The 20,199-nt window shown below is 44.1% G+C and overlaps 1 protein-coding gene across 1 annotated transcript in view; it reads right to left on the bottom strand.

The window, feature by feature from the left end:
• The window catches only part of LOC145861704 (sodium/calcium exchanger 1), a 36,983-nt gene extending 16,860 nt beyond the window's left edge, over positions 1–20,123 (bottom strand). The window contains exon 1 of the mRNA XM_082964592.1: positions 19,335–20,123. The gene's annotated coding sequence lies outside the window, so the exon portion shown is untranslated. The remainder of the gene's footprint in view (positions 1–19,334) is intronic.
• Between the last annotated feature and the right edge of the window lie 76 nt (positions 20,124–20,199).

The raw sequence follows: 20,199 nt of genomic DNA, 5'->3' as shown, positions 1-20,199 counted from the left end.
TCTCTCCTTCTACAAGCCACCCCTCTTCCAACCCCTTCATCTCTCCCTCCACCATCTCTCTTTCTGTCCCTCCATCCTTCTTCTCTCTCCTTCTACAAGCCACCCCTCTTCCAACCCCTTCATCTCTCCCTCCACCATCTCTCTTTCTGTCCCTCCATCCTTCTTCTCTCTCTCTCTCCCTTCCTCTCCCTCTATCCCTCCCTTCATCTCTCTCCCTTCTCTCCATCTATCTCTCCCTTCCTCCTCCCTCCATCTCTCCCTTCTCCATCTCTCCCTCCATCCCTCTCTTTGTCATTTTCTTTATATATACGAAATTTCTCCTGGCTAATTGATAAAGGACACGTTCCAAAATGGAACCCTTTCCCCCTACATAGTGCACTACTTTTGACCAGAGCCCCATGGGCCCATTATAGGGAATAGGGTTCCATTTGGAAACCAAACTAACCGTGTCACAGTATTGATTAATGAGGCAGTTTTTCTAATTGTATCCAGTCATGTAATCTCCAGATAATGCTCTTGCCTGCATGCCAAATGGCACCCTATTCCCTATATAGTGCACTACTTTTGACCAGGGAACTATGGGTGCTCTATAGAGCCTGGTCAAAAGTAGTGCACTATAATAGGGAATAGGGTGCCATTTGAGATCCATGCTAAGTCGTTTAAACCCATTAGGTAACGTTTCAAATATACCACACATGCATTAAATATTGATTGTTTGAAAATGAAACCAGCAAATAGATATTGATCTCACAGCTTAATCCATATGTACAATGACAGCACAAGCTCACATACCACCACCTTCACAGACCTTATATCTAATAGGAAGCTCACATACCACCACCTTCACAGACCTTATATTTGATTTGGATTCAAAGTAAAACATGTGTGTGTGTGTGTGTGTGTGTGTGTGTGTGTGTGTGTGTGTGTGTGTGTGTGTGTGTGTGTGTGTGTGTGTGTGTGTGTGTGTGTGTGTGTGTGTGTGTGTGTGTGTGTGTGTGTGTGTGTGTGCGCGCGCATCCTTATATTGAATATAAACACTGATGAAACAGAAATCCAGCTGACTAAATGCCAGACTGGCTGAATTTCTCTGGGGCTCAGGTGGCTTTTTGCAAAGTCAGGGTCGTAAAATGCATCACATAACTAACTGAAAGACCAAGGCCCTGTATAATTCTACTGACTGCTAATTGATATGAAAATGAAATGCAATTGCTGAATGATCTGAAAATCAATTAGGTCCCATAGGTATATTATCACATTAATTAACTTCAGAGTTAGCTAGTAAATTAACTAAGAACATCGGAGGAAATCCTTGGCAGTGTTCAAGTCCTGAAACAAAAAAAAATGGCCGTGTATCACGAATAGATTAGAGCTGAACTGAAACCTTCACATAACAGGGCGAGATGAAAGAGTGACCATTGGCTGATCAATATAAAAGCCCATTATACTCCAACCAATCAGATCAATCTGATCAATTAGATGGAATAGAGTAGAACAATGGTTTGAGGGTCAAAGGTCAGTAATTGGAGTTGATTCTGACTAACCTTTAGAGTGATAAGACTGGGCATACTGTCTGAATTTAAATCATATGTTATAAGAAAAGCACATCCGTGTGTGTCTAAGTAACGTGATTAGCCTGGTACTTTGTTTTGTTAACATAAGCTAGGTACAAAAACATACACAAACACAGCTACTCCCAGGCACGGACAGACTGGTACACACACACACACACACACACACACACACACACACACACACACACACACACACACACACACACACACACACACACACACACACACACACACTATAATACTATAACACTACAACACTATAACACTACAACACTATAACACTATAACACTATAACATTATAACACTATAATACTATAACACTATAACACTATAACACTATAATACTATATCACTATAACACTATAACACTATAATACTATAACACTATAACACTATAACACTATAACACTATAATACTATAACACTACAACACTATAACAGTATAACACTATAACAGTATAACACTATAACAGTATAACACTATAACACTATAATACTATAACACTATAACAGTATAACACTATAACACTATAACACTATAACAGTATAACACTATAACACTATAACACTATAACAGTATAACACTATAACAGTATAACACTATAACAGTATAACACTATAACACTATAATACTATAACACTATAACACTATAACACTATAACATTATAACACTATGATACTATAACACTATAACACTATAACAGTATAACACTATAACACTATAACACTATAACACTATAATACTATAACACTATAACACTATAACACTATAACACTATAACACTAAATCTCTCACTCACATCATACATCCATATGGTGTGATATAATATGTAAACGTAATCTGTCCTCTCGCACTCTATCTCACACACACAAAACACACACAAATAAAACACACACACAAAACACACCCAAATAAAACACACACACACACACTTTGTGTAGCTGGAGTGTGTGCTTTCACACTCAGTCCATCTCTCTTGCCCTGAAGGAAGAGCAGGGTTCTTCTTCTCCTTCACTAACCATGGATGCCTTCACAATTCCATCAACCTTTTCCTCTCTCTCTCTCCACTATCTCTTGTTCCATTTCTTCTCTCTCCTCTCTCTCTCTCCTCTATCTCTCCTCTCTTTCTCCATTTCTCCTCTCTCCTCTCTCTCTCTATCTCTCCTCTCTTTCTCCATTTCTCCTCTCTCCCTCTCTCTCCTCTATCTCATTCTCCATTTCTCCACTCTCCTCTCACTCTCTATCTCTCCTCTCTTTCTCCATTTGTCCTCCCTCCTCTCTCACTTCCTATCTCTCACTTCCTATCTGTCTATTTTGCTCTTCTCTCTCATCTGTTTCTCTCCCTTTTCACACCTCTCATTTCAGCCTCCTCCTCCCCCTCTCTCTTATTTATTTATTTATTTATTTTATTTCACCTTTATTTAACCAGGTAGGCTAGTTGAGAACAAGTTCTCATTTGCAACTGCGACCTGGCCAAGATAAAGCATAGCAATTCGACACATACAACAACACAGATTTACACATGGAATAAACAAAACATACAGTCAATAATACAGTAGAACAAAAGAAAACAAAAAGTATATATACAGTGAGTGCAAATGAGGTAAGATAAGGGAGATAAGGCAATAAATAGGCCATGGTGTCGAAGTAATTACAATATAGCAATTAAACACTGGAATGGTAGATGTGCAGAAGATGAATGTGCAAGTAGAGATACTGGGGTGCGAAGGAGCAAGATAAATAAATAAATACAGTATGCTGATGAGGTAGTAGGATGGGCTGTTTACAGATGGGCTATGTACAGGTGCAGTGATCTGTGAGCTGCTCTGACAGCTGGTGCTTAAAGCTAGTGAGGGAGATATGAGTCTCCAGCTTCAGTGATTTTTGCAGTTCGTTCCAGTCATTGGCAGCAGAGAACTGGAAGGAAAGGCGACCAAAGGACGAATTGGCTTTGGGGGTGACCAGTGAGATATACCTGCTGGAGCGCGTGCTACGAGTGGGTGCTGCTATGGTGACCAGTGAGCTGAGATAAGGGGGGACTTTACCTAGCAGAGACTTGTAGATAACCTGTAGCCAGTGGGTTTGGCGATGAGTATGAAGCGAGAGCCAACCAACGAGAGCGTACAGGTCGCAGTGGTGGGTAGTGTATGGGGCTTTAGTGACAAAACGGATGGCACTGTGATAGACTGCATCCAATTTGTTGAGTAGAGTGTTGGAGGCTATTTTATAGATGACATCGCCGAAGTCGAGGATCGGTAGAATGGTCAGTTTTACGAGGGTATGTTTGGCAGCATGAGTGAAGGATGCTTTGTTCCGATATAGGAAGCCGATTCTAGATTTAATTTTGGATTGGAGATGCTTAATGTGAGTCTGGAAGGAGAGTTTACAGTCTAACCAGACACCTAGGTATTTGTAGTTGTCCACGTATTCTAAGTCAGAACCGTCCAGAGTAGTGATGCTGGACGGGCGAGCAGGTGCTGGCAGCGATCGGTTGAAGAGCATGCATTTAGTTTTACTTGCGTTTAAGAGCAGTTGGAGGCCACGGAAGGAGAGTTGTATGGCATTGAAGCTCGTCTGGAGGTTAGTTAACACAGTGTCCAAAGGGGGCCAGAAGTATACAGAATGGTGTCGTCTGCGTAGAGGTGGATCAGAGAATCACCAGCAGCAAGAGCAACATCATTGATGTATACAGAGAAGAGAGTCGGCCCGAGAATTGAACCCTGTGGCACCCCCATAGAGACTGCCAGAGGTCCGGACAACAGGCCCTCCGATTTGACACACTGAACTCTATCTGAGAAGTAGTTGGTGAACCAGGCGAGGCAATCATTTGAGAAACCAAGGCTGTTGAGTCTGCCGATAGGAATGTGGTGATTAACAGAGTCGAAAGCCTTGGCCAGGTCGATGAATACGGCTGTACAGTAATGTCTCTTATCGATGGCGGTTATGATGTCGTTTAGGACCTTGAGCGTGGCTGAGGTGCACCCATGACCAGCTCTGAAACCAGATTGCATAGCGGAGAAGGTACGGTGGGATTCGAAATGGTCGGTGATCTGTTTGTTAACTTGGCTTTCGAAGACCTTAGAAAGGCAGGGTAGGATAGATATAGGTCTGTAACAGTTTGGGTTCAGAGTGTCAACCCCTTTGAAGAGGAGGATGACCGCGGCAGCTTTCCAATCTCTTCTGTCCTCTCTGTTTCTTTCACCTCTTCACATCTCTCATTTCAGCCTCCTCCTCCCTCTCTCTCTTCTCCTCTCTGTTTCTCTCACCTCTTCACATCTCTCATTTCAGCCCCCTCCCTCCCTCCCTCCCTCCCTCCCTCCCTCCCTCCCTCCCTCCCTCCCTCCCTCCCTCCCTCCCTCCCTCCCTCCCTCTATTAACATTTTTTTTTAAATAGAAATGAAATGAAATCTCTCTCTGTGAGGTATGGTATGCGTTATTATAGGTGAGAGGCAGTATAGAGGTGTATATGTGCATGTGAGTGAGCACCACTAGAGGTAGTAATCCTGTAGTAATTAAAGCGATATGATCTATTGCCGCCATCGTCACGTTACATTAATAAACAGGGCTGCAATCCCAATGGCAATCCCAATGGCAATCCCAATGGTAATCCCAATGGGAACCCTATGGCAATCCCAATGGCAATCCTAATGGTAATGCCAATGGCAATGCCAATGGCAATCCCAATGGCAATCCCAATGGGAATCCCAATGGCAATCCCAATGGGAACCCTATGGCAATCCCAATGGCAATCCCAATGGCAATCCCAATGGCAATCCCAATGGGAACCCTATGGCAATCCCAATGGCAATCCCAATGGCAATCCCAATGGCAATCCCAATGGGAACCCTATGGCAATCCCAATGGCAATCCCAATGGCAATCCCAATGGCAATCCCAATGGCAATCCCAATGGGAACCCTATGGCCTGATTTTGTTTATTAGGAGCCCCATTAGCTACAGCACAGCAGCTACTCTTCCTGGGGTCCAAATAAAACATAGAAATACATGACAAAGTACAGAACTGTTGAAGACAAGAACAACATAAGATGCACTACATGAACAAAAGTATGTGGACACCTGCTCGTCGAACATCTCATTCCAAAATCATGAGAATTAGCATGGTTGGTCCCGTCCCCCCTTTGCTGCTATAACAGCCTTCTCTCTTCTAGGAAGGCTTTCCACTAGATGCTGGAACATTGTTGCTGTGAAAAACACATCTAATTTTATTTTCCACATGCGCCGAATACAACAGGTGTAGACCTTACAGTGAAATGCTTACTGACGAGCCTTTAACCAACAATGCAGTTTTAAGAAAAAAATAAGTGTTAAGGAAGTATTTACTAAAATAAACTGAAGTAAGATATTTATTAATAAAATAAGAAACAATAAAAATAACAAATAATTAAAGAGCAAAAATAAAATAACAATAACGAGGCTATATACAGGGGGTACCGGTACAGACTCAATGTGCGGTGACACAGGCTGGTCGAGGTAATTGAGGTAATATTTACATGTAGGTAGAGGTAAAAGGACTATGCATAGATAATAAACAGAGAGTAGCAGCCGCAGGGGGTTAATGCGAATAGTCCGTGTAGCCATTTGATTAGCTGTAAAAACTGTTAAGAAGCCTTTTGGACCTAGACTTGGCGCTCCGGTAAAGCTTGCCATGCGGTAGCAGAGAACAGTCTACAACTTGGGTGGCTGGAGTCTTTGGCAATTTTTAGGGCCTGGTATAGAGGTCCTGGATGTCAGGAAGCTTGGCCCCAGTGATGTACTGGGCCATACGCACGACCCTCTGTAGTGCATTGCGGTCGGAGGCTGAGAAGTTGCCATACCAGGCGGTGATGTAGCCAGTCAGGATGCTCTCGATGGTGCAGCTGTAGAATTTTTAGAGGATCTGAGGACCCATGACAAATCTTTTCAGACTCCTGAGGGTAAATAGGCATTGTCGTGCCCAACTGTCTTGTGAATATTGACCTGTTTAATAAAGGTCTTACTCACATCGGCTACAGAGAGAGTGATCACACAGTCGTCCGGAACAGCTGGTGCTCTCATACATGCTTCAGTGTTGCTTGCCTCAAAGCGTGCATAGAAGTCATTTAGCTCGTCTGGTAGGCTTGTGTCAATGGGCAGCTCGCGGCTGTGCTTCCCTTTGTAGTCCCTAATAGTTTGCAAGCCCTGCCACATCCGATGAGTGTCAGAGCCGGTGTAGTTTTTCAATCTGTTTGATGGTTTGTCAGAGGGCTCCTTGAAAGTGTCAGCTCTACCCTTTAGCTCAGTGCGGATGTTAGCTGTAATCAATGGCTTCTGGATGGGGTATGTATGTACGTTCACTGTGGGGGTGACGTCATCGATGCACTTATTGATGAAGCCAGTGACTGATGTGGTGCACTCCTCAATGCCAACGGAAGAATCCCGTAACATATTCCTGTCTGTGTTAGCAAAACAGTCCTGTAGCTTAGCATCTATGTCATCTGACCACTTCCATATTGAGCGAGTCACTGGTATTTCCTGCTTTAGTTTTTGCTTCTAAGCAAGAATCAGGAGGATAGAGTTATGGTCAGATTTGCCAAATGGAGGGTGAGGGAGAGCTCTGTGTGTGGAGTAAAGGTGGTGCGGAGTTTTTTTCCCTCTGGTTGCACATTTAACATGCTGATAGAAACGGATTTAAGTTTCCCTGCATTAAAGTCCCCGGCTACTAGGAGAGCCACCTATGGATGAGCATTTTCCTGTTTGCGTATGGCCTTATACAGCTCGTTGAGTGGGGTCTTAGTGCCAGAATCGTTTTGTGGTGGTAAATAGACAGCTACGAAAAAAATATAGATGAAAACTCTCTTGGTAAATAGTGTGGTCTACAACTTATCATGAGATATTCTACCTCAGGCGAGCAAAACCTCAAGACTTCCTTAATGTTAGATTTCGTGCACCAGCTGTTATTGACAAATAGAACAGACCACCACCCCTTGTCTTACCGGAGGCAGCTGTTCTATCTTGACGATGCAGCGTAAACCCAGCTAGCTGTATGTTACTCATGTCGTCGTTCAGCCACGACTCCGTGAAACATAAGATATTACCGTTTTTAATGTCCCGTTGGTAGGATAGTCTTGGTCAGAGCTCATCCAGTTTATTATACAGTGACTGCACGTTGGCTAATAGTACAGAAGGTAGAGGTGGGTTACTCACTCGCCGTCGGATTCTCACCAGGCACCCCGACCTAAGTCCCCTATATCTCTGTCTCTTCTTCATGCGAATAAAGGGGATTTGGGCCTTGCTTCCATTCACAAGAGCCACAAGAGCATTAGTGAGGTCGGGCACTGATGTTGGGCGATTAGGCCTGGCTCGCAGTCGGCGTTCCAATTCATCCCAAAGGTGTTCGATGGGGTTGAGGTCAGGGCTCTGTGCAAGTCAGTCAAGTTCTTCCACACCGATCTCGACAAACCATTTCTGTATAGACCTTGTTTTGTGCACGGGGGTATTGTCATGCTGAAACAGAAACGGCCTTCCCCAAACTGTTGCCACAAAGTTGGAAGCACAGAATCATCTAGAATGTAATTGTATGCTTTAGCATTAAGATTTCCCTTCACTGGAAGTAAGAGGCCTAGCCCGAACCATTAAAAACAGCCCCAGACCATTATTCCTCCTTCACCAAACTTTGCAGTTGGCCCTATGCATTTGCGCTTCAGCATTCGGTGGTCCCGTTCTGTAAGCTTGTGTGACCTACCACTTTGCGGCTGAGCCATTGTTGTGCCTTGACGTTTCCACTTCCACAATAACAGCACTTACAGTTGACCGGAGCAGCTCTAGCAGGGAAGAAATTTGACAAACTGACTTGTTGGAAAGGTGGTATCCTATGATGGTGACACGTTGAAAGTCACTGAGCTCTTCAGTAAGGCCATTCTACTGCCAATGTTTGTCTCTGGAGATTAGATGGCTGTGTGCTCGATTTTATCCACCTGTCAGAAGAACATTCCACGATGACATGGCTCTATACATAACTGAGCGAGGCAGTAAATCTGTTTTAGGTTTGTGTACCGTGAAGAAACTCATAGCAGTGTGTCTGGTGGGATATGGATGTCTGTTTGAAGTGTATGCAAATAGATTATACAAGTGGCCAGGCATTTTCAACACACAACTGTTTCTTAAAAAGACTAGAAGAGAAGTAGTACATTTCTCGTCAACCCTCAACCATGAAAGACTATAATGCATGTTGTTGATGTTAGTTCTGTATGTGCAGTTAAGGGCAAGACATGATGCTTTGTTTTCAGCCAGCTGCAGCTTTGCTAGGTCTTTCTTTGCTGCACCTGACCATATTACCAGACAGTTATCAAGATGGGACAAGAGCCTGAACCACTAGTACAGTTGATCTATGGGCCCTGGTGAAAAGTAGTGCACTATATAGGGAATAGGGTGCCAGCCCTGGTCAAAAGTAGTGCACTATATAGGGAATAGAGAGCCATTTTGGATTAAAGCCCAACTATACACCTCCAGGGGAACTAGCAACTACATGTATCAATATTCTACCATTCTCTCTCATTCTACCATTCTACCATTCTCTCTCATTCTTTCCCATTCTACCATTCTCTCTCATTCTACCATTCTCCCTCTCTCATTCTACCATTCTCTCTCATTCTACTGTTCTCTCTCTCTCATTCTACTGTTCTCTCTCATTCTACTGTTCTCTCTCTCTCATTCTACTGTTCTCTCTCTCATTCTACTGTTCTCTCTCTCTCATTCTACTGTTCTCTCTCTCATTCTACTGTTCTCTCTCTCTCATTCTACTGTTCTCTCTCATTCTACTGTTCTCTCTCTCTCATTCTACCATTCTCTCATTCTACTGTTCTCTCTCTCTCATTCTACCATTCTCTCTCATTCTACTGTACTCTCTCTCTCATTCTACTGTTCTCTCTCATTCTCTCTCATTCTTTCCCATTCTACCATTCTCTCTCATTCTACCATTCTCCCTCTCTCATTCTACTGTTCTCTCTCTCTCATTCTACTGTTCTCTCTCTCTCTCATTCTACTGTTCTCTCTCTCATTCTACTGTTCTCTCTCTCATTCTACTGTTCTCTCTCTCTTATTCTACTGTTCTCTCTCTCTCATTCTACTGTTCTCTCTCATTCTACTGTTCTCTCTCTCATTCTACTGTTCTCTCTCTCATTCTACTGTTCTCTCTCTCTCATTCTACTGTTCTCTCTCTCATTCTACTGTTCTCTCTCTCTCATTCTACTGTTCTCTCTCTCATTCTACTGTTCTCTCGCATTCTACTGTTCTCTCTCTCTCATTCTACTGTTCTCTCTCATTCTACTGTTCTCTCTCTCATTCTACTGTTCTCTCTCTCATTCTACTGTTCTCTCTCTCATTCTACTGTTCTCTCTCTCATTCTACTGTTCTCTCGCATTCTACTGTTCTCTCTCATTCTACTGTTCTCTCTCTCTCTCATTCTACTGTTCTCTCTCTCATTCTACTGTTCTCTCTCATTCTACTGTTCTCTCTCTCTCATTCTACTGTTTTCTCTCATTCTACTGTTCTCTCTCTCTCATTCTACTGTTCTCTCTCTCTCTCATTCTACTGTTTTCTCTCATTCTACTGTTCTCTCTCATTCTACTGTTCTCTCTCTCTCATTCTACTGTTTTCTCTCATTCTACTGTTCTCTCTCTCTCATTCTACTGTTCTCTCTCATTCTACTGTTCTCTCTCTCATTCTACTGTTCTCTCTCTCTTATTCTACTGTTCTCTCTCTCTCATTCTACTGTTCTCTCTCTCTCATTCTACTGTTCTCTCTCTCTCATTCTACTGTTCTCTCTCATTCTACTGTTCTCTCTCTCTCGCATTCTACTGTTCTCTCTCTCATTCTACTGTTCTTTCTCTCTCATTCTACTGTTCTCTCTCATTCTACTGTTCTCTCTCTCATTCTACTGTTCTCTCTCTCTTATTCTACTGTTCTCTCTCTCTCATTCTACTGTTCTCTCTCTCTCATTCTACTGTTCTCTCTCTCATTCTACTGTTCTCTCTCTCTCATTCTACTGTTCTCTCTCTCTCATTCTACTGTTCTCCCTCTCTCATTCTACTGTTCTCTCTCATTCTACTGTTCTCTCTCTCTCATTCTACTGTTCTCTCTCTCTCTCATTCTACTGTTCTCTCTCTCATTCTACTGTTCTCTCTCTCATTCTACTGTTCTCTCTCTCATTCTACTGTTCTCTCTCATTCTACTGTTCTCTCTCTCATTCTACTGTTTTCTCTCATTCTACTGTTCTCTCTCTCATTCTACTGTTTTCTCTCATTCTACTGTTTTCTCTCTCTCATTCTACTGTTCTCTCTCTCTCATTCTACTGTTCTCTCTCATTCTACTGTTCTCTCTCTCTCATTCTACTGTTCTCTCTCTCATTCTACTGTTCTCTCTCTCATTCTACTATTCTCTCTCTCCCATTCTACTGTTCTCTCTCATTCTACTGTTCTCCCTCTCTCTCATTCTACCATTCTCTCTCTCATTCTACCATTCTCTCTCATTCTACTGTTCTCTCTCTCTCTCTCATTCTACCATTCTCTCTCGTTCTACTGTTCTCCCTCTCTCTAATTCTACCATTCTCTCTCTCATTCTACCATTCTCTGTAATTCTACCATTCTCTCTCTCATTCTACCATTCTCTCTCATTCTACCATTCTCTGTAATTCTACCATTCTCTCTCATTCTACCATTCTCTGTAATTCTACCATTCTCTCTGTAATTCTACCATTCTCTCTCTCATTCTACCATGCTCCCTCATTCTACCATTCTTTCCCTATCTGTCTGTCTATTCCTCCACCTTTCCTTCCACCATCCCTCCATCTCTCCCCTCCTTCTCCTCCTGCTTGTCATCCATCTGTTCAGAGTGCAGACCACATTGACAGGTGATGCTGTAATGGCCTCCTACTCCAGCCAAGACACAGGTCTTTTTTTTCTCCCTCTTTCTCTCTCTCTTTCTCTCCATATCTCTCTCTCTCTCTCCATTTCTCCCTCTCTCCATTTCTCCGCCTCTCTCTCTCTCTCTCCATTTCTCACTCTCTCTCCATTTTTCCATCTCTCTCTCTCCACTTCTTCCTCTCTCTCTCCATTTCACCCTCTTGCTCTCTCTCTCTCTCGCACTCTCTCCCCATTTCTTTCTCTCCCTCCCTCTCTCCCTCTCCCTCTCTATCTGTCTCTCTCTCTGTCTCTCCCTCTGTCTCTCTCCCTCTCTCTCTCCCCCTCTCTCTCTCTGTCTCTCCCTCTGTCTCTCTCCTCTCTCTCTCCCTCTCTCCTCTCTCTCTCCCTCTCTGTCTGTCTGTCTGTCTGTCTGTCTGTCTCTCTCTCTCTTTTCAATCTATTCTAATGACATATTTGTTTTTCACAGCACCAACACTTCCTTGGCAAGACTTTCCTCATCTGACTATATTCATCAAATGTGGCACTCTCCCTCTCTCATCCCTCCATCCATCCGTCTCTCCATCCCTCCCTCCCTCTCTCCATTCCATCTCCAAAACAAATAGGTGAGGGGACATTAACATTCATTGGTTTGGAAACTAACACACACACACACACACACACACACTGGTTTGGATGCCAGAGGACTGCTCACGGAGGCTTTTTGATTTGTTAGTTTTTGGTTGGGAAGTCTTCTTATATTGAATCAATGGAAAACAGCCATTCATTCATTTAGTTGATGTATTCTGGTATGGACTCATTGCTTCTGTACTGATGTGTGGTGATGGATGGGGGGGGGGGGGGCGACTCCTGGCTTCTGTACTGATGTGTGGTGGTGGATGGGGGGGGGGGGGGTGGCTAGGGATTCTACTAGTGCTAGAAAGGGAAAGGGGGACAACTGAATGCATTCAACCGAAATGCCTCTTCCGCATTTAACCCACTATTGATTAAACTAGAGCTACAGATTACACTAGGGCTCGAGATTATACTAAGTGGGCTATAGACTATAGTAAGTGGGCTATAGATTATACTATGGTGGCTATAGATTATACTAGGGTTCTAGATTATACTATGGTGGCTATAGATTATACTAGGGTTCTAGATTATACTAGGGCTATAGATTATACTAGGGTTATAGATTATACTAAGTGAGGTATAGATTATACTAGGGCTATAGATTATACTAGGGTTATAGATTATATTAGGGCTATAGATTATACTAGGGTTATAGATTATACTAAGGTTATATATTATACTAGGGTTATAGATTATACTAAGGGAGGTATAGATTATACTAGGGCTATAGATTATACTAGGGTTATAGATTATACTAAGAAGGCTATAGATTATACTAGGGTTATAGATTATATTAGGGCTATAGATTATACTAGGGTTATAGATTATACTAAGGTTATATATTATACTAGGGTTATAGATTATACTAAGGGAGGTATAGATTATACTAAGTGAGGTATAGATTATACTAGGGCTATAGATTATACTAGGGTTATAGATTATACTAGGGCTATAGATTATACTAGGGTTATAGATTATACTAGGGTTATAGATTATACTAAGGGAGGTATAGATTATACTAGGCTTATAGATTATACTAGGGTTATAGATTATACTAGGGTTATAGATTATACTAGGGCTATAGATTATACTAGGGTTATAGATTATACTAGGGTTATAGATTATACTAGGGTTATAGATTATACTAAGGGAGGTATAGATTATACTAGGGTTATAGATTATACTAGGGTTATAGATTATACTAAGGGAGGTATAGATTATACTAGGGTTATAGATTGTACTAGGGCTATAGATTATACTAGGGCTATAGATTATACTAGGGTTATAGATTATACTAGGGTTATAGATTATACTAGGGCTATAGATTATACTAGGGTTATAGATTATACTAAGGGAGGTATAGATTATACTAGGGCTATAGATTATACTAGGGTTATAGATTGTACTAGGGCTATAGATTATACTAGGGTTATAGATTGTACTAGGGCTATAGATTATACTAGGGCTATAGATTATACTAGGGTTATAGATTATACTAAGGGAGGTATAGATTATACCAGGGGGGCTATAGATTTGAATATTAATCTGTTTATTATTTGTTTATTATCTATTTCACTGGCTTTGGCAATGTGAACATGTTGTTTCCCATGCCAATAAAGCCCTTTGGATTGAAATGAAAGATTGAGGGAGAGAGAGACAGAGACAGAGAGAGGTGGAGGGTAGGGAGAGAGACAGAGACAGAGACAGAGACAGAGACAGAGACAGAGAGAGACAGAGAGAGACAGAGACAGAGAGAGAGAGGTGGAGGGTAGGGAGAGAGAGAGAGAGAGAGACAGAGACAGAGAGAGGTGGAGGGTAGGGAGAGAGAGAGAGAGAGAGAGAGAGAGAGAGAGAGAGAGAGAGAGAGAGAGAGAGAGAGAGAGAGAGAGAGACAGAGACAGAGACAGAGACAGAGAGAGGTGGAGGGTAGGGAGAGAGAGAGAGAGAGAGACAGACAGAGACAGAGACAGAGACAGAGAGAGGTGGAGGGTAGGGAGAGAGACAGAGACAGAGACAGAGAGAGGTGGAGGGTAGGGAGAGAGAGAGAGAGAGAGACAGACAGAGACAGAGACAGAGACAGAGAGAGGTGGAGGGTAGGGAGAGAGACAGAGACAGAGACAGAGAGAGGTGGAGGGTAGGGAGAGAGACAGAGACAGAGACAGAGAGAGTTGGAGGGTAGGGAGAGAGACAGAGACAGAGACAGAGAGAGGTGGAGGGTAGGGAGAGAGACAGAGACAGAGACAGAGAGAGGTGGAGGGTAGGGAGAGAGACAGAGACAGAGACAGAGAGAGGTGGAGGGTAGGGAGAGAGACAGAGACAGAGACAGAGACAGAGAGAGGTGGAGGGTAGGGAGAGAGACAGAGACAGAGACAGAGAGAGGTGGAGGGTAGGGAGAGAGACAGAGACAGAGACAGAGAGAGGTGGAGGGTAGGGAGAGAGACAGAGACAGAGACAGAGAGAGGTGGAGGGTAGGGAGAGAGAGAGAGAGAGAGAGAGAGAGAGAGAGAGAGAGAGAGAGAGAGAGACAGACTGAGACAGAGACAGAGACAGAGACAGAGACAGAGAGAGGTGGAGGGTAGGGAGAGAGACAGAGACAGAGACAGAGAGAGGTGGAGGGTAGGGAGAGAGAGAGAGAGAGAGAGAGAGAGAGAGAGAGAGAGAGAGAGAGAGAGAGAGAGAGAGAGAGAGACAGAGACAGAGACAGAGACAGAGACAGAGAGAGTTGGAGGGTAGGGAGAGAGAGAGAGAGAGAGACAGACAGAGACAGAGACAGAGACAGAGAGAGGTGGAGGGTAGGGAGAGAGACAGAGACAGAGACAGAGACAGAGAGAGGTGGAGGGTAGGGAGAGAGAGAGAGAGAGAGAGAGAGAGAGAGAGAGAGAGAGAGAGAGAGAGAGAGACAGAGACAGAGACAGAGAGAGTTGGAGGGTAGGGAGAGAGAGAGAGAGAGAGACAGACAGAGACAGAGACAGAGAGAGGTGGAGGGTAGGGAGAGAGACAGAGACAGAGACAGAGAGAGGTGGAGGGTAGGGAGAGAGACAGAGACAGAGACAGAGACAGAGAGAGGTGGAGGGTAGGGAGAGAGACAGAGACAGAGACAGAGACAGAGACAGAGAGAGGTGGAGGGTAGGGAGAGAGACAGAGACAGAGACAGAGAGAGGTGGAGGGTAGGGAGAGAGACAGAGACAGAGACAGAGAGAGGTGGAGGGTAGGGAGAGAGACAGAGACAGAGACAGAGAGAGGTGGAGGGTAGGGAGAGAGACAGAGACAGAGACAGAGACAGAGAGAGGTGGAGGGTAGGGAGAGAGACAGAGACAGAGAGAGGTGGAGGGTAGGGAGAGAGAGAGAGAGAGAGGAGAGAGAGAGAGAGAGAGAGAGAGAGAGAGAGAGAGAGAGAGAGAGAGAGAGACAGAGACAGAGACAGAGAGAGGTGGAGGGTAGGGAGAGAGACAGAGACAGAGACAGAGACAGAGAGAGGGAATGACTAAATAAACTGATGCCATAGTAATTCTATTATGATCATCTGTAATCCAAATGTAACATCCACGTCGTTAGACTCACAGTGACGTCATTGCGTTGAGAGAAAGCCACTTTCTGACAGAGAATGGGGAAGTAGTGCACTATCAAGGGAATAGGGATCCATTTGGGACAGATGTCATGACAACAGGATTACGGGTAGGCCATTAGAGAAGAGTCTTTCTGATCCTACATTCATTCCATCATCATCCCTCCTTTAATCCAGAGTTGTCCTCAACACACAACCTCCTGCTGCCCACTGGGACCACGTTGGACAACCCACACACACATTATGCACACACACACACACAACACACACACACACTCACACTCACACTCACACTCACTCACACTCACACTCACACACACACACACACACACACACACACACACACACACACACACACACATACATTATGCACACACACACACACACACACACACACACACACACACACACACACACACACACTCACACTCACACTCACACACACTCACACTCACACACACACACACACACACACACACACACACACACATACATTATGCACACACACACACACACATACATTATGCACACACGCACGCACGCACACACACACACACACACACACTCACACACACACACATACATTATGCACACACACACACACACACATACATTATGCACACACACACACACTCACACACACACACACACACACACACACACACACTCACACACACACACACACACACACACAACACACACACTCACACACACTCACAGTAATACAGTGGCGTTCACACATGCAGACACAACACACCCAAGCAGCTAACTGATACACACATCCGCACACCCAAACACACTCAAAATCAAACACACACACACACACACACATCTCATGCAGAAACCCATCCGTGCTGCATGCAATGGACAACACCACTGAGTGTCTAGATTACATAACACAGGTTAGGATTAAACTACTGTGTGTGTGTGTGTGTGTGTGTGTGTGTTTGATTTTGAGTGTGTTTGAGTGTGCGGATGTGTGTATCAGTTAGCTGCTTGGGTGTGTTGTGTCTGCATGTGTGAACGCCACTGTATTACTGTGAGTGTGTGTGAGTGTGTGCATAATGTATGTGTGTGTGTGTGTGTGTGTGTGTGTGGTGTGTGTGTGTGTGTGTGTGTGTGTGTGTGTGTGTGTGTGTGTGTGTGTGTGTGTGTGTGTGTGTGTGTGTGTGTGTGTGTGTGTGTGTGTGTGTGTAATTCTACAAGAAAGTAGATGCAGTTGCAGGTCACAACTGCACAGAGAGCCAGAGAGAGAGACAGAGAGAGAGACAGAGAGAGAGGGACAGAGACAGAGAGAGAGACAGAGACAGAGAGAAAGAGAGAGAGAGAGAGAGAGAGAGAGAGAGAGGGACAGAGACAGAGAGAGAGACAGAGACAGAGACAGAGACAGAGACAGAGACAGAGAGAGAGAGATAGAAAGAGAGAGAGAGAGAGACAGACAGAGAGAGAGACAGAGAGAAAGAGAGAGAGAGACAGAGAGAGAGAGAGACAGAGAGAGAGAGAGAGAGAGAGAGAGAGAGAGAGAGAGAGAGAGAGAGAGACAGAGACAGAGAGAGAGAGAGAGAGGGACAGAGACAGAGAGAGACAGAGACAGAGACAGAGACAGAGACAGAGACAGAGAAGAGAGAGACAGAGAAAGAGAGAGAGAGAGACAGAGACAGAGAGAGAGACAGACAGAGAGAGAGACAGAGAGAAAGAGAGAGAGAGACAGAGAGAGAGAGAGAGAGAGAGACAGAGAGAAAGAGAGAGAGAGAGAGAGAGAGAGAGAGAGAGAGAGAGAGAGAGAGAGAGAGACAGAGAGAGAGAGACAGAGAGAGACAGAGAGAGACAGAGAGAGACAGAGAGAGAGACAGAGAACGAGAGAGAGAGAGACAGAGAGAGAGAGAGAGAGAGAGAGAGAGAGAGAGAGAGAGAGAGAGAGAGAGAGAGAGAGAGAGGTTGTTTGGTTTGCATGTCTTCAGATGCTATTTTGACAGTTGCTAGATTTCCACAATCTGACTCCAAACAGCTCTGATGTCATTTGTCGTCAGCAACAACAACATCCTCAGAAAAAAAATAACCTCACTGTGAAATCTGGACCATATCAAGACAAATCCCTCTGCATAAAGCCTTTTTTATAGTCTGCCTCCCAAATGGTACACTGCTTGTTCACTGATGGACAAATGGAAAATAGAGTCGAATTCAGATATTCAATGATATGCACAAGGGACAGACATGACACACACACACAGCTCCCTGCTTATTGGATAAGGCTACGGGGAGATTTTCATCCGTGATATTGTGGACATCTGTTACATTGTTGTGATTGTGCCACTATGTGTATTTTAGCTTTGTGGTATAATCAAAACTCGTTCAAATCTCTTTAGAAAACGCAGTTGTTTCACATAACTAACCGTTAGTCATTGTCCTGCATCACTCACCCTCACACTCCGTGCTGTATTGTGATCAACAGACAGAAGAACGGGATTAGTGTAACAGGTGTCAGTCTGTCTGTCTGTCTTCCCGCTCAGCAGACAGACTGCTACCCGGGCTGCTCTGCAGTGACTACACCGCGGGGGTGGAGGTGGAGGTCAGGAAGGCTTTCCCTTAGCCTTCCTCCACCAACCGGAAAACACTTTCGGTAGGCCCTAATCCGTAAACAAGGGGAAAGCCCGGGTGTTAATAAGGGCTAAGGGGGTTGCGGTGAAGGTGTTCTCCCGGTAAACCGAAATAACCAGATTAGTGTAGCGCCAAATTTAGACGGGAAATGTAGGTTACTGATTCGTCTCCCGGTCTACAGTCTGGTGACATTATTGACAATTAGAGATTATCAGGCAGATATTTAGGCTACAATGAGAATACCAGCATCGGCACGATGAGCATTTGGAAAAAAACTATTTAAAAAAAATACACAAAAAAAAAATACTATTCAATCAATTATCTTAGTCAATTATTGTCTATTTCCATCTACCTCCAATTGTATTTATTTTACTATGGCAAACCAGGAAAGAACAGTATCACAGTGCGTGGAAATAATTATAAACCGAAGGCACTTACGTTGTTTACTAATACATTGATGTTGGCTATTTAAATATAGCCTACAACCATATAAACCTGCGTGCATTTGTAAACTACAGGCTATGTAGCCTATTTCTCTAGATAAACAAACCAGCAGGGAAAAAAAGCGAGAGTCTATTTTCTACTATAACCAAGCGCCTAGAAAAATATGACGTTGATCCATTTAACTGGTCATGTTTTTCATGACAGATTGAGCCGTAAATAATTTATCACACGCCATATCTTTTGTTAATTATTTGTAGCCTATATCAACCATCATAGTGTGTGTGTGTGTGTGTGTGTGTGTGTGTGTGTGTGTGTGTGTGTGTGTGTGTGTGTGTGTGTGTGTGTGTGTGTGTGTGTGTGTGTGTGTGTGTGTGTCTGTGTGTGTGTGTGTTACCATCATCATAGTAATAGGTCTTGTCGTATTTAAATAATTAGTACTAATCAATTAACGAACTGAAGAGGCTCACACGTCAACAATAGTACGTATACCCTGACCGTTAACGGGTCCCGGTGTGTAGCCTAGGTGTTCATCACCTCGTGGTGCCTGACCCTAATCATATCCCGGTTCAACCGTACAGGGATAATAATGGAACAATAACCGTAAACCAACACCGGGGTTAGGTGTTTATAACCCGTGACTCACTTGAAACCGTATTCCTCCAGCGACGTCTCGTTTCTCTCCGGTGTACTTGCACCTGTGATCCGCCGGTCACGGCAGGTCTCGTGGCGATGAGGATTCCGGTCTCAAGGCTTTTAACGATCCGTGCTTCGTTGTGTAACGTTATTTTAGGCAGACATAATAACATCGGTCTTAGCGTTGTGTCTTTCAATATCCGCCGTCCTCTGTCTCGTCAACTTCTGACAACAAAGACCTTAGAAACGCCACAGCTCTGATTTCCATATATCAGCTTCTTCTCAACGACAGACAGCGCAGTCCTGACACATCCTCGGAGACTTTAAAGAAGGATGGAAGAAAGAGACAGAGAGAGAAAGAGAAAGAGAGAGAGAAAGAGAAAGAGAGAGAGAAAAACAAATATTGTTTCTGTTTTCTCCGGGAGGTTAAACCGTTGGGAATCTTCAGCTTCAATCATTCATTCGGGAGATAACGGCACCGACGGTAGCCTAGGCGACAGTGCGCGCGTGCATTGGCTTTTTCCAGTGTTCTGTACCCACAAACCGAAACGAACCCTCGCTCTCTCTCCCCTGGTGTCACATTATATGAGTGACACCATGTCGCGGAGGGCTTTCCACTCCCTTCCCGAAACCAAAAACACACACACTCGCACACTCTCACGGGATCGCAGTCTCTCTCAATGTCAGAGAGAGAGAGAGAGCGAGAGAGAGAGAGAGTGAGAGAGAGAGTGAGACATAGAGACAGAGAGAGACAGAGAGAGAGAAAGAGAGAGAGAGGGAGAGAGAGAGGGGGGGGATGAGGAACTGAGAATGAGAGAGGGATATGGTGAGGGCGGAGTGTGTGTGCGCGCGTACGTGCGAGAGCGAGAGAGGAT

Source organism: Salmo salar, chromosome 18, assembly GCF_965601325.2.
Source record: "Salmo salar chromosome 18, fSalSal1, whole genome shotgun sequence".
Classification (NCBI taxonomy): domain Eukaryota; kingdom Metazoa; phylum Chordata; class Actinopteri; order Salmoniformes; family Salmonidae; genus Salmo; species Salmo salar.
The sequence above is the reverse complement of the archived record's forward strand: the minus strand, read 5'-3'. Positions and strand labels throughout refer to the sequence as shown.